Genomic DNA, 14,879 nt, shown 5'->3' with positions numbered 1-14,879 from the left:
TGTTAGACGTTCATCAAAGCATATGCTCCCGCTTGCTTAAATAACTATTAAAATCACGTCTATTGCAAAGAACAGATTTATTTCTCACAATTTTATTTATTTTTATACTCTCTCAACAAAGTCGCTAAAGAGAGTATTATAGTTTTGTTCACATAACGGTTGGTTGTAACACCTAAAACTTAACGAGTTAGATATAGGGTTATGTATATCAAAATGATCAGGGCGAAGAGTGGAGTTTAAATCCGGATGTCTGTCTGTCCGTCCGTCTGTCCATTTGTCCGTCCATAGTCGTACCTCCTTTTGTCGTACGATCATTTCTTCCATTGATCATTTCTAATGAAAATTTCTCTCTGAGGAATGCCAGTAGTGGTTCAGCTTCTGGCAATCAGAAATTTACATTGAAATCTCCCGCAAGGAGTACCGGTTGTTTGCTATACTCAACTGGTTCTCCGATAATATCTGCAAAAGCTTGCGAACCTGCAGTTGACATATTGAGGCATATTGTTGCTTTTACATTAACAAAATATACAGCGAATTTGCAATTGCAAATATGCAAGACCATTTGCACCAGATAGTGAATTGCCCTACTGTACTTATTGACTGCATTATTATATATAATTATTTGTATAAAACCTTGAAATTTATTCATTAAAATCACCACTCAAAATTGGTTTTATCCGTTGTAACCGAGCGATCATCGAAGAAACATCATTTCTAATATGCCACAAGACAAAATTAGAAATGAAGTTCATAAACCTCACGCTGTCAGATAAAACGATATATTTCCTAATCGCGGGTGCTAATACTTTCGATTTGCAAAGAAAGTAAATGAAGACTGACTACAGAAATGATCCTGTGAAGTATATTCCTAACTTTTCAACGGCCAACGCAGACTATTTGAACCAAAAGTCACACAAAATAGTTGAGAATTCGCAGAAATGAAACAGAAACGAAAGAAAAATAATGCGCTAGCATACAATCATACATGTGAATATGTCACTTACTAAAAATTTAAACATTGTTCTACAAAAACAAGAATTGCTCAAATAACATAAGCATGGCAAATGCTTTAAGTTCTCTGCTTTACTCTCACTCTCTCTCTCTCTCTCTCTTGCGTTAATTGTTCAACGCTATAGGTTGCGATAATTGTTTAACGCGTTAACCTTTCCCGAAATCGTATAAGAAGTATAACTTCAAAAAAAAAAAATCGGTTCTAACACATATCCTAGTATTGCGGCCGAATGCGAGACCACATAGTTGCAAACTATCAGTAAGAAACGCGTTCAATACTTACAGATGACGATGCAATTATTGGATTCTGACCACATTACCATTGCAGTCCATAATCTCCGAAATGACTCCAATTCTGGCCTTATGTTTGAAAAAAAAACTGGCGCTGAACTGCGAAGGAAAGAGAGGAGTGGCGCGTTCTCATCGATTCGGCTGTAACAGGCTAAACGGTTCAACGCCAATTACATACATACAAACCTTCTGTAGTTAAGATTCAACTCCCCAGTATGTTTCTAGTGGATAAAAATTTGTCATATAGAAATTTATTGACTACTTGTCAACAACCAGTTCGCTTCACATTTGCTCTTAAAATTAATTTGAATTTGAGCAATTTAAATGTTAGCTTTAGAACGTGCCAAACCCAATAAATAGTAAATATTGCGTCAACTACAACTACGAAAAATCAAAGGCAAATCGAACTAACTAAACTCGCTTTTAAGGTAAGAAAGCATACTCTAATGCTTTATTTGATTTAGTCTTCAAAGAAATCAAGCAAAATGGCGAAGGTTTCATGGAGAATAAGAATACACAAAGCAATGACTGACAACAGTGCAGAGGATTCAATAATATATTAACAGTCTTGAAAATGTCTGTGTGTCAGTTGGACCAAATGAGCGTTATAAAAGGACTGTCGCTGATGATGATTCGAAAAGCAATCAAAAGCAGTATACAAATGTGCAGCACATCAAAGGTAAAATCGAATCAGTATCTATCAATAAGAGAGCTGTAAAAGTGGCCAGGTGATGGGAAAAATTAACCAAGATGTGAACGCCTACTAAACTCCGAACACCTTAAACACTGTTCTGCGTAGATGCATATTGAATGAAGTCACATATTGAAGAGGGTCTGACGACGTGGCAAAAGCCGGCAATCCTAATGGAAACATTTTGTTCAAATGTTTACACACTTTAATTGATTGCTTTGTGTTAGCGGTAAATTAGAATTTTCAATTTGCTCAGAATACAGTTATATACATATATACAGCCTTACATACATATTTGTCAAAATATATATTTACTTTAAATTAGCAATAAACAAAATATTGGATACCGATACCGAACTCGTCTAACAATTTGAAAGTAGATTTGCATATTTTCTTGTATTTTATGATATGCTAAATTTCTGCTCAACTTCTAGTAGAGGCTTCGGATACAAGTACATCGAAGTTATGGTTCCTTTATTAAAATCAAAACATTTATAACATAATGCACCTAATCAGGTATCGGTATTCGAACCTCCTCTTCAAATTGTACATATTGTAGTTAAAAATATCGTTCAACGTCATAACATACTGGAGATTCGAACTGAACAAAAATCAAATTTGTATGTTAACTTTGACGGATGGTTTTAGTTAGTCGCTAGCCTCTTCAAACATTAGGAGCACAAGGGGGATGGCAGATCGCAAAGGAAGGAAGCCATTCTTATTTTCATAAAAAAGGCGAGTGGATAGGCCAGTTCGGAACAGCAGGGTCATAATACAGCCATGGTTGAGGCGGCGATAACTGTCCTGAGACTGACGTATTATATATATATAAATGGCTTAACTGTTGGAAATACGTTATTAATATTTTTTTTCAATACAAGGTTTTATCATGAGATTGACTATACAACTACGATTTTGAATTTCAATTAAAAAACAAACTAAATTGCGAAGAACCAGGGTATAGTAGAAATTATGGAGAATACGGAGGAAATTAAGGAGTGAATCGTTCACTCAGACTACTGGCTGCATAGTTCAGTATTTCCTTGTACAGTCTACTAGTGCGATGTAGAGATTTCAATAAGAATCTATTGGTTTTAAACTTAAATCGAGGTCCAGAGAAATTCCTTAAACTTGTTTATCTTTTGATTTCGTTACATTTCAAACTCCATCTAGGTATAAGATAAACCCACTCTTATTCCTACTCTTTCAAATTAGGAATTTGCTTAATGAATAACAATAATTAATGAATTTGTTTTTGAACAAAATGTGATGAAAAATGCAAAAGATCTTGAAAATCAATTTGCCAATATATGCATCCCTTTCCTTGCAAGCCTTAATGGAATCTAGAATCAAATGGGGACCAATTCCAATAGCTTTTGGAGATTTCATCAGGGGACATAACTAGCCATCCTTGCTAGGAACAAAATGATCCTGACATGTCACTAAAAATTTAAACATAAATAAAATTTGAGCATATTTGTAGAAAATACCAACGAAAAAACTTTCGATTGGAAATAAAAATCGCAACAGCGACTCAAAAAATGAATTAAAAATCAGACTCCAGAGGTCAGCAAACAAGCTCGGTAGTTAGGGTATGTTTTTTGTGGAAACAGTACGATTCGTATTAAGTATTTTAAGAAATCAATCGAATACACCAAAATTAAATTTGCAACCGAATTCCCACTGCGCAACAGACAAGAGCCTTATATACATAGTCTAATATTATGTTCCCACAGACGCTAATCACTGAGGTTTAGGCTGTTGAGACGTTTAACTCTGCTGCCGCTTTTCACTACAAACTGTAAAAAAATGTCACAGTTTCGGTTAACAGCTGCGAAGAGTGTTTGTTTACAGTTAGTAGGTGCTGGTTGCTGCTGGCTTTCAGAAGAAGAAGAGTACCAACCGTATTATATTTTTAAAATTTACCAATATAATATTAAATAAATTACTTGGGAAGATCTTTAAAACTAAAGCTCCAACAATAAAAATAATTATTTTTAATAATAACTCATAATTTGTGTTTTTATAGTTTCACTAGTTAACAGTACAGAAACACTCTTACGTATATGAGTCAAAAACAGCTGATTTGTAAATCTCCAACGGTAGTGAGAACGGGATAGTTTTGTGAAGCGTTTAAATGTAATCTAATCACTTCAAATTTTCTGTCGGAACATGATATAAGACTGGCTGAGATGTTTACCTTGCGTATGTTCCAATCGTTATTTTCCTTCTGCCTTCAGTTACCTTGAACAGTATGCAAACTCGCCGTATATGCGCGGTATAAATTCGATAGAGAGGACGGACGACTGTATTCTTTGACGTTTATTCAGTAAGTAAGTTACAATATGGACGCTTACATTGAAATGCAAGCGTAATTAGGATGTGTACAGAAAGGGTTAGGGTTGTTAGGGAAAAACCGATTACTTTTAACACTCTTCCTTAACACAACACTAGTAGGTCGTCTACATCATGATTGTTTAAAACCAAAAAGTTTTACAAATTTCTCATGCTTTAATTTACATAAATTCTTAGTTATAACATCAGCTATCATTTCATTAGTACATATATACTTCAATTGAATTATTCTCTTATTTAATATTTCTCTTACAAAATGATACTTAATGTCTATATGTTTGCTTATGGAATAGTATACTGGATTTTTCGCTAGCTGCTGTGCGCTTAGGTTGTCACCGTAAACTCTTATCGGATCATTGAATCCATTTATACAATGTCTTTCATTAAGCTCTGTAGATATACTGCTTTCTTCGCCGCTGATGATAATGCCATGTACTCGACTTCTGTACAGCTGAGCGCCACGCTACTTTGACGTTTACGTCCACGAGAATGCACTACCACCCAGGAAAACTACATATCCTGTGTATGATTTGCGGTCAATACTGTTACTGCCCCAATCGGCATCTACAAATCCTTCAATAGATTGGCCAGTATATACTAATTTGTAGTTCGCTGTCATGGATAGGTTATTAAAATATGCTTGATACCTGCTTCGTGTTCTTTATGAGGATCTTGATTCCTCTGAGCTAACTTCGCGACTGAATGTAGTATGTCAGGCCTCGTGCAAATAGCTAAGTACATTAATGCGCCTATTGCTGGCTGATATTTCTTCACGTTTACTTTGGTACACGATCCATTAGTGCACCCAATTTGAAAACCTATGTCTAATGGGGTTTTCGTCGTTCGATAATTTGTCATCTTATATTTTTCTATGATCTCTTTAACGTATAATTCTAAACCAATTTCAATGCTACCGGTTTCACCGTCTGAGATTGGACCCTTATCGACACATTCGAAATTGTTTGCAATTTTTGCTTTGATTGCAAGAAGGTCTTCTCTGGTTCGACAACTTGTTGCATGCTCTGAGCCAATTTCTTTTATGACTTCATCTAATTTCTGGTTCCATTCTCTTCCTGATTGTTTCAGCCCATATATTGCTTTATTGAGTTTCAATACTCGTCCAGGATATCTCTTGTCGATGAAATTTTTAGGTTGTTGCATGTACACGTGTATGCATCTTGAACTCTGCTGCTAATGCTAATGACATGCGTATAGTTGCATAACGCACTACTGGAGAAAATGTCTCAGTATAATTTACTCCAAATCTTTGGCTACATCCTTTTGCGACTAAACGTGCTTTAAATCGCTCTACTTCACCGTTCTTATCATGTTTGACTGTAAACACCCATTTGGACCCAATTGCTTTCTGGTTATCTGGTAAGTCAACTAAGTTCCACGTTTTATTTCATGCTAGGGCATTCATTGCTCGTATTCTGTCTTCATTGCTCTCACCTATTCATTTGCACATTTGCTACTTTTAGCTTTTCGACACTTTGGGGGATCTTCATCTCACAACAGAAATTTTGTAATATATTTATTGTATTAAACATCTTTCGTGGACGACCTGGTTTTCCACTATGTACTACTCTGGGTCTTCCTCGTCCTATTTGAGCAGGACTCTCTTCCTGAATCGGAGATTCACCAAGACTTTCTTGATAATCACTCTCAGGATCTGCCTCTAACGATTCTTCGATCGCTTCTTCAAACGTGTCATCACTGTCATCTGCTTCTTTGTTACTTTGTACCTCAGATGCTCTTTCTCCGTTCTCGACGATAGACATCATGTCCGAAAAATCGACTATCTCGTTTCTTTTGAATGGTAGAAACACTACATCGCGTTTCTCAACTACTATGCGTTGATCAGGATTAATAATAAGGATAATCTATATGCTTTCGATGTTTGCAAATAACCTACCATAATATATTTTTTGCATTTTGGTTGTAATTTGCTATTATTAACTTTACTTAGTGCAATACCTTCTGTACCGAATATTTTAAGAAATTTCACATATGGTTTTCTACCGGACCATGACTCATATGGTGTTATCTCGTTCAATGCTTTTATGGGGCACCTATTACGTAAAAACACTGCAGTGGCGACTGCTTCTGCCCAAAAAGATTCATTGAGTCTACTTTGTAACAACATGCTACGTGCCATTTCAAGAATTGTTCGATTTGCTCTTTCAGCAACACCATTATGCTGTGGAGTATAAGGGACCGTTAACTGTCTTTTTATGCCACACTTACTTAAAAGGTTATCAAATTATTTATTTACGAATCCATGACCATTATCACTGCGAATCGATTTAATTCTTCTTTCAGTTTGTCTCTGCACTCTGACTTGTAAATAATTTGAATTTATCTAGAACTTATTCTTTTGATTTTAGAAAATACACAAATACGCGTCTAGTTTTATCATCTATAAAACTTAAGAAATAACGCGAACCTCCTAAGGACTTTGTACGAAAGGGACCACACACATCTGTATGCACTAGCCCTAAAATGTCTTTGGCTCTATTTTCCGTACTCTTTGGAAATGGTTTTACGCTTATTTTGCATCCCGCATACACTGAAATGTTTTTAGCAAAATTCACTTTGTCTATACCACGGACCATGTCTTTATTTATCAATCCTTGTAGGATACTATAATTTAAATGTCCGTAACGTTCGTGCCATGACACCGCTTTTTTATTTGTATAATAAAAACACTTATTGTTTTCACACCGGAATATAAAAAGTTTATTTATCTTTCTTGCTTTCAAAATGGTATTGTTTCTTCACATTATTTTTGCATAATTTCTATCAAACATTACTTTAAGACCATTTTTAACAGCTATGGCAACCGATATAAAATTACTGTTCGTATTTGGTACAAACAAATCACTATTTAGAATAATGTCACATTCTTGTGATCGTATTCTCACTTCTCCAACACCTTCAGCGGTAATATATGTAATTACTTCCCGCCAATGAGATTCTCTCTTTATGCGTTTTTAACGAAATGAACAAAGTTCGATTACTGAATACATGTGCAGTTGCTCCACTATCGAGAAGCCAGGTTGTGTTGTCGAACTCCTTTGCGTCTGCTGCTGCTAGCATTGTGAAAGAATGTTCATCTCTTTTAGATGGTTTGTTGTCTCTCTTGTTGCACTTTGTATAACAATTGGTGGCGATATGACCGCGCTGCCTGTACTTAAAACATCTTATGTTTGTATATATATTTCCCTTATTGGAATTTTCACCTTTATTGGCCTATACCGCAAGAGCCTGCGATTCACCGTTCGATTCAACGGAACCTTTTTTCGTCAGTCGTTTTCTTTCGGATTCTTCGAGAAGCTTAATTTTTAGTACCGTTAAAGTTGGTAAACTATCTCGAGTCTCCATAGCCACGACGAAATGTTCATATCGCTTTGGAAGACTTGAAAGTAAAATAATGGTTATTAAGTCCCCTTTGATTTCGATATCGACTGTTAGTTATTCTACGATTGCTATGAAATCATTCAAATATTTTGACACGCTTTCATTTTCACTAAATCTCATGTTCAATAGTTTCTTATATAAGGAAACTTTGCTAATGCAGCTGTTCTAGAACTTTCCATTCTTCTATGGATGATCCACATTGATTTATGTGGTATATACACTCGTTTCAGTGTTATTTTGTAAAAGAAAAACGATGTATTTAATTTAGAGTGCGTCACACGCAATTATACTTTTATATTCGAAAAACTAATTAATGCGACACGCGCACTTCCTATAAAAAACTGAGTTACTGTTTTTATTCGAACAGTAATGTTGAATACATATACTATAACGTTTTAATGCGACACACGCATTCTCACAACGTTATGTTTTTTCTGAACTGTATTTTGGAACCTGGTCTCTGAGAGCACTCATCAGCATCTCGGTATAAGGGAACTGTGGAACGGCATCTCAAACTCACTGCATACCGCTGCAGCCGAAACAATTGGATTTCGGCAACGACAAAAACAAGCTGGTACGAAGAGGATTGCCGTCTCGCAGCGGAGAGAAAACAGACTGCCTACCTCGCAACGTTGCAAACGACCACAACACGTGCGGGATGGGATAGATACCGAGAGCTGAAGAGGGAAGCGAGACGCATCTGCAGACAAAAAAAGAAAGAGGCCGAAATGCGTGAGTACGAAGAGCTTGAGAAGCTGGCAGACAGAGGTAATGCTCGAAAATTTTATAAAAAAATTAAGCGACTTAACGAAGATTTCAAGACCGGAGCATCCTCATGTAGAGACCAAGGTGGTAATCTGGTAACCGATGTCCATGGCATACTGGGATCATGGAGGGAACACTTCTCCGACCTGCTGAATGGCAGTGCAAGTACAACACCAGGAGATGGCGAACCCGATCCTCCAATCGATGACGATGGAACAAATGTTCCATTACCTGACCATGAAGAAATTCGAATAGCAATTACCCACTTGAAGAACAACAAAGCAGCGGGGGCCGATAGATTACCGGCAGAGCTATTGAAATACGGCGGCGAAGAACTGATAAGGTGCATGCATTAGCTTCAGCATAAAAAGGGAGATCTCACAATCTGCGCTAATTGCCGTGGGATAAGCCTACTAAACATCGCATACAAGGTTCTATCGAGCGTACTGTGTGAAAGACTAAAGCCCACCGTCAACAAACTGATTGGACATTATCAGTGTGGCTTTACGCCTGGAAAATCGATAACTGACCAGATATTCACCGTGCGCCAAATCTTGGAGAAGACTCGTGAAAAGAGGATCGACACACACCACCTTTTTGTCGATTTTAAAGCTGCTTTCGACAGCACGAAAAGGAGCTGCCTTTATGCCGCGATGTCTGAATTTGGTGTCCAGGCAAAACTAATACAGCAGTGTAAGTTGACGTTGAGCAACACCAAAAGCTCCGTCATGATTGGGAAGGACCTCTCCGTGCCGTTCGATACCAAACGAGGTTTCTCACTATCGTGCGACTTCTTTAACTTGATGCTGGAAAAAATGATAAGAGCTGCAGAGCTAAACCGAGAAGGTACAATCTTCTACAAGAGTGTACAGCTCCTGGCGTACGCCGATGATATTGATATCATCGGAAGCAACAACCGCGCCGTTAGTTCTGCTTTTTCCCGCCTGGATAAGGAGACGAAGCCAATGGGTCTGGAGGTGAATGAGGACAAGACGAAATATCTCCTGTCATCAAACAAACAGCCAGCGCAGTCGCGTCTTGGCTCTCACGTGTTGACAGCCATAACTTTGAAGTAGTAGATAGTTTCGTATATCTGGGAACCAGCATCAACAACACGAACAATGTCAGCCTCGAAATCCAGCGCAGAATCACTCTTGTCAACAGGTGCTACTTTGGACTGAGTAGGCAATTGAACAGTAAAGTCCTCTCTCGACGAACCAAAATCAAACTCTACAAGTCGCTTATCATTCCCGTCCTGCTTTATGGTGCAGAAGCTTGGATGATGTCAACATCAGATGAGACGACACTAGGAGTTTTCGAGAGGAAAATTTTGCGCAAGATCGTCGATTCGGCTATAACCGGATAAACGGTTGCAACGCCAATGACACATCACATTCTGGAACCATATAACGTTTTAGTGCGACACACGCACTCTCACAACGTTATATTTTCGCGGGACATGAAGCTGTATAATGTTTTTATGCGACACACGCATTTGCATAACGATATGTTCCCGAAATCGTGAGCTGGGACGCAATGCCCTGGGTCCATAACCTATGTTGACAGATCTCCTCAAGAAGTGGAGTGGATGCTCCCGGTCACGATTGAGTAAGTCCCCTCTAGTCCACTGGCAGTTTCCTTGAACAGTATGCAAACTCCCCGTATATGCGCGTAATAATTCGATAGAGAGGACGGACGACTGTGTTCTTTGACGTTTATTCAGTAAGTAAGTTACAATATGGATGCTTACATTGAAAGGCAAGTGTAATTAGGATGTGTACAGAAAGGGCGTCTTGTTTAGAGTTGCTTTCTATAGTACGAATTAATCGTGTTGTTAGGGAAAACCGATTACTTTTAACAATATGTATAAGTTTATTTTCGAATGTTTTTGGGAAACATTTGTTTTTGCATACCTACTTAGACACATAAGCAGGACAGCACTTGCTTTGTTTATTATTAAGAATTAAATATTTAAGAATTAAAAGAATTGAAAAGGTACAGAAAATAAGTTTTTACCACTTTTTCAGTTGTATTTCCAATCATTTAAAAAATTTTGAACTTCCAATCAACAACAAATAATTCTTACTTTGTAGAGTCGCATACGCTTATACGCATATAACATATAACATATGTACCTGTATTTGTATGCATATTATATCTGTTAAAATTCAGTGAGCATAATACTTCATTGTAACGATTTTTTTCAATTCGGTACACATAAATTCCATTAAATAGAGATATGCAACGTTCGAAAACCCCATCCGCGTATATGCAAAGAGTAGCTGATATTCATAGAATACTAGGAATGTAAAAACAACAAAAGTGTTGAAAATATCAATTCGCTGCGCAGAAATATAGAAATATTCTCAAAAACGAGAGGGAGGCAGCAGTGAAAAAGCAAATCTAGTTGGGATGTACACAAAAACCAAAATTCAAAAAAAAAAATAAAATTCCTCAAAAGCTGCAGCTAAAACTCATATTGTACACATTTTTTTTACCATGCTCTTTTCTTTTTGGGACTTTTCCATTCACATGTGCATTCAAATGCTTCCTCATGCGTATATACAAAAAAAAAAGGTTTGATTGGTAATTGGCCACATGAGTGGCCACATATAGATGAATTTTCTTCTCATACATGGGTATATCTACTTGTAGATGTGAAATTCTTGTAAAATTGATATTAAATTTTATGTGAATTCGTAACATTTTGAAAATAATTTCCAGTTTGTGGGTATCTGGTATTTTACAATTGGAACTAACCATAATAACACTGTGACTAGATTTTAATTTAAGTACATATAAGCCGTCTTACACAAGTTTTGCACTTTGATGCTCCTTTTGTAATATTTATGTAATTTTAGTTTTTTATATTCTCGCAACAAAGTTGCTAAAGAGAGTATTATAGTTTTGTTCACATAACGGTTGTTTGTAACACCCAAAACTAAACGAATTAGATATAGGGTTATATATACCAAAGATATCAGGGTGAAAAGTGGAGTTCAAATCCGAATGTCTGTCCGCACGTCCGTCTTTGCAAGCTGTAACTTGAGTAAAAATTAAGATATCTAGATGAAGCTTGGTACACTTATTTCTTGGCACCATAGGAAGGTGGAGCAAAATTGGACCACTGCCACGCCCACAAAATTGCGAAAACCAAAAACACATAAAGTGCCATAACTAAGCCATAAATAAAGCTATGGAAATAAAATTTGGTATGAAGGATCGCACTATGAAGGGGCATATTTGGATGTAAATTTTTTGGGGAAGTGGGCGTAGCCCCGCCCACAAAAATCGATTTTTTGTACATATCTCGCAAACCAATAGAGCTATATAAACTTAACTTCCTGCAGTCGTTTTTTTAGCCACTTCTTAATACAATCCAATAAAGAAATCGGATAAAACCCACGCCCACCTCCCATACAAAGGTTAGGTTGAAAATTACTAAAAGTGAATTAACTCACTAAAACGTCAGAAACACTAAATTTCACATAAGAAATGGCAGATGGAAGCTGCACTCAGATTTTTTTTCACAACTGCGCCTACTACCATAACTTTGAAGACGATCTGAATCGTTTACTTTACAATATATAAAGTAAGCACTAGTGAAGATATCGGTGCATCGGGCTGGAGCATTTCAACCGATTTTTTCTTAATTTTTGCTTGCCTCTTTTGTCTACTTCGGGTTTGATGGATCATGAATCATGATAGTACATACATATGTATGTGGACAATAGTGAAAAATGATAATGGCATGTAAATCCTATCCACGGTGTTATGCAATATGAAGAGTGTGACGTTCGTAAAGTTTCACACACAAACAAAATCATCTGATCGATTTTTCAATTGAACCGTAAATGGCATAACTCGTGGGTTTGGTGGTTGAAGTGGCATACATTTAGTTTTCATCTGAAACACATAATTTATAATAAAGGAATATCAGGTAGTTTGAATGGAGGTTTAATATTTCTTAATGCTTGACCAAGGCACTCCTCTTAAGAACTGATCAATTTTAGTAGAATTCTTTTCGTTAGAGAGACGATCGAAGTTTCATTTCAAGTGTCCAGTGGGTAGTAATATCACCTCTAAAGCTCAAGTATTTGGAGAGATCTATTGCCAGTCTGCCTTTTTGGCCTAATTTGGCCGCTTTCTCAAAATCAATAGATTCTTGGAGTTTCTTTGTGAGCTATTCATTGGTTGGTGGCTGTAGTTGTACCCTTCTGAGTAAGTATGCAATGCGAAGCTTCTCCTAACACTTATTTTTCGATGGAATCATAAAAGTAGACTATTCTTTGGCAGATTCACCAATATCTTCACTTCTGGTATCTCCCTTCGCTTTTTGCCTTATATCCCGACTTTGGTTAGAAGATCTGCCGTTACAGTAAGGCAACAACTACGGCTATTCTTAGCTGGAGCTCCAGCGTTGGTGCCAGTCTTTGCATTTAGACCAACCATAGCTCCTGCCTTCATGTTGGTTGTCTTAGCTCGTTGAGAACGCTTCTCTTTTCTGGAAACTACTGGTTCCTTTGGCTTTTTATTAAGAAGAGCTGGGGTCCTCTGGTACTTTGTTAGTACATTCATATTTCGTAGGAGTACAGGGAAAATCAGATTAGTTTGCGCGTAGCCTCCGCTATGCATGTAAAGCTATCTTATTACAGAGGACACCCGATATCTGGTAAGACTTGAATGTTGAAGCCATACCGTAGCAAGCAACCTCCCAATTGTGACAAGGGCCAAGGGTTGTAATGTCGTCCATGCAACAGACGCGACAACTGTGGTATTGAACTATTACCAGCCCGCACCTTCGGGAAGGATTTAGCGGGGGATTTTATTACCAACCAGATGGTGGTATGTTACTCCGCCATAATTTATTTGTAATGGACAACGATCTAGTTGAACTAGTGCTGTAAGTATTTCAGAACCAATTGATGAAATTACAAAAACGACATTAAAGAAATAACTGAATAATACTTAAACTTAAATTTCATTTCTTGATTACAAAATTAATTTTAAGCAAACATGTTAGTATACATATATATCAGTGAAGTGTTTTGCCAGTAATTCCGAAGTATTCAACAAAAAGGTCATTTGCCCACCATGAAAACAAAATGTATGGTCTCTGCCGCAGCATATCGGGACTCGAGCTGTCTTACTCGACGGTCTATCAGTGGATTGTTTGAGTTGCAGCAATGCAAATTGTAAAATGAAATGAACCCTTTGCTGGAGAAATACTGAAATTTGCGCTGTTGTTGTTTCGTTGCGCACTTTGAGTTATAAAATACAAAAAATAAAAAAACGACAAGTTCAAGGTTTCTGTCACCACTTTCATCATCGGGCGAAGGAGATCCTGTCATTGTTCAATCTGAAAGCGTCAAAGGATTTTAATTTAACTACTTGGATTAGATATTTGACAGAGTTGATATCAGAATTGTATTATCGTTATTCGGTTTTTTAGCATTTAAGTTTAGTTTATAGAAAGAAGGCGACTGTTAGGGTGCGTTCCACAAGGAAACTGTACAACTTGTGAATTCTAGAGCTTCGTTTTGTTTCCATTTTGCAAGTTTTATTTAGGCCAAAACGTACGAGCATGTGAGTTTAATAACGTTACTTTTTGCTTCAGTGATGGCTGTAATAATTCAGTTGTTTGCCGAGTGTATGCAAACTGACAGTGACGCATTGCCTCCGACGTATGTTTCCCTCAATTCAAGGCACTGCTCTTTCAGCTTTAGTGTGCTACATCAACATCTCCATTGTCGTTGTTGTTGACAAGTGTGCTCTTAAATCCGCCCACTCAATCAAGTTCGTCTGTTTGTCCAAGTTGCGTCACAATGTATTCCGAACCTTACGCAACCATGCTTTCGAAGCATCACTCAGTTACATTTGTTTCGATTCGAATTCCTGGACATCTAGAAGAATTTTGCTGCTCTTCCCGATGAAATGCAAATGTTGTTGCAGAATATACATAGCACTTCACTTATAGTTACAAATAGCACAGCATATCAACTTATTGTTGCATGACTGCAAATGCCATTCGTTATTTTAGTGTGCGTTGTTGTTGAAGTAGTGTACTGTGTATTTTTTCTATTATTCTATTCCTCAATGCATCAGTTTGATTGTTGAATAAGTCAATGACGAAGACAAATTGTGCTCAATCCCTAAAGTAAAACATACTAATCCGTCAAAAAATATGAAGTAACTAATTGCAAGATGTTTTTATTCAAAATATTTCAAAGCCATCGAAATGAGGAGTTCAGTTAGTTGCCAGTATTGATCTTCTATTTATTGACATTTGGGACTTCGTTTTTATGAGCTCCTCTTGCATATCTACAATTGTAGAATTGTACGTCTA

General features: G+C 37.0%; 1 non-coding gene across 1 annotated transcript; it reads right to left on the bottom strand.

Annotated features, from left to right (window-relative positions):
- Positions 1 to 656: 656 nt before the first annotated feature.
- Positions 657 to 870, bottom strand: LOC114805204 (small nucleolar RNA U3). Its single transcript, XR_003753286.2, has one exon. It is a non-coding gene; the product is annotated as a small nucleolar RNA U3 (small nucleolar RNA).
- Positions 871 to 14,879: the final 14,009 nt, after the last annotated feature.

This window comes from Zeugodacus cucurbitae, chromosome 3 (assembly GCF_028554725.1).
Source record: "Zeugodacus cucurbitae isolate PBARC_wt_2022May chromosome 3, idZeuCucr1.2, whole genome shotgun sequence".
NCBI lineage: Eukaryota > Metazoa > Arthropoda > Insecta > Diptera > Tephritidae > Zeugodacus > Zeugodacus cucurbitae.
The sequence above is the reverse complement of the archived record's forward strand: the minus strand, read 5'-3'. Positions and strand labels throughout refer to the sequence as shown.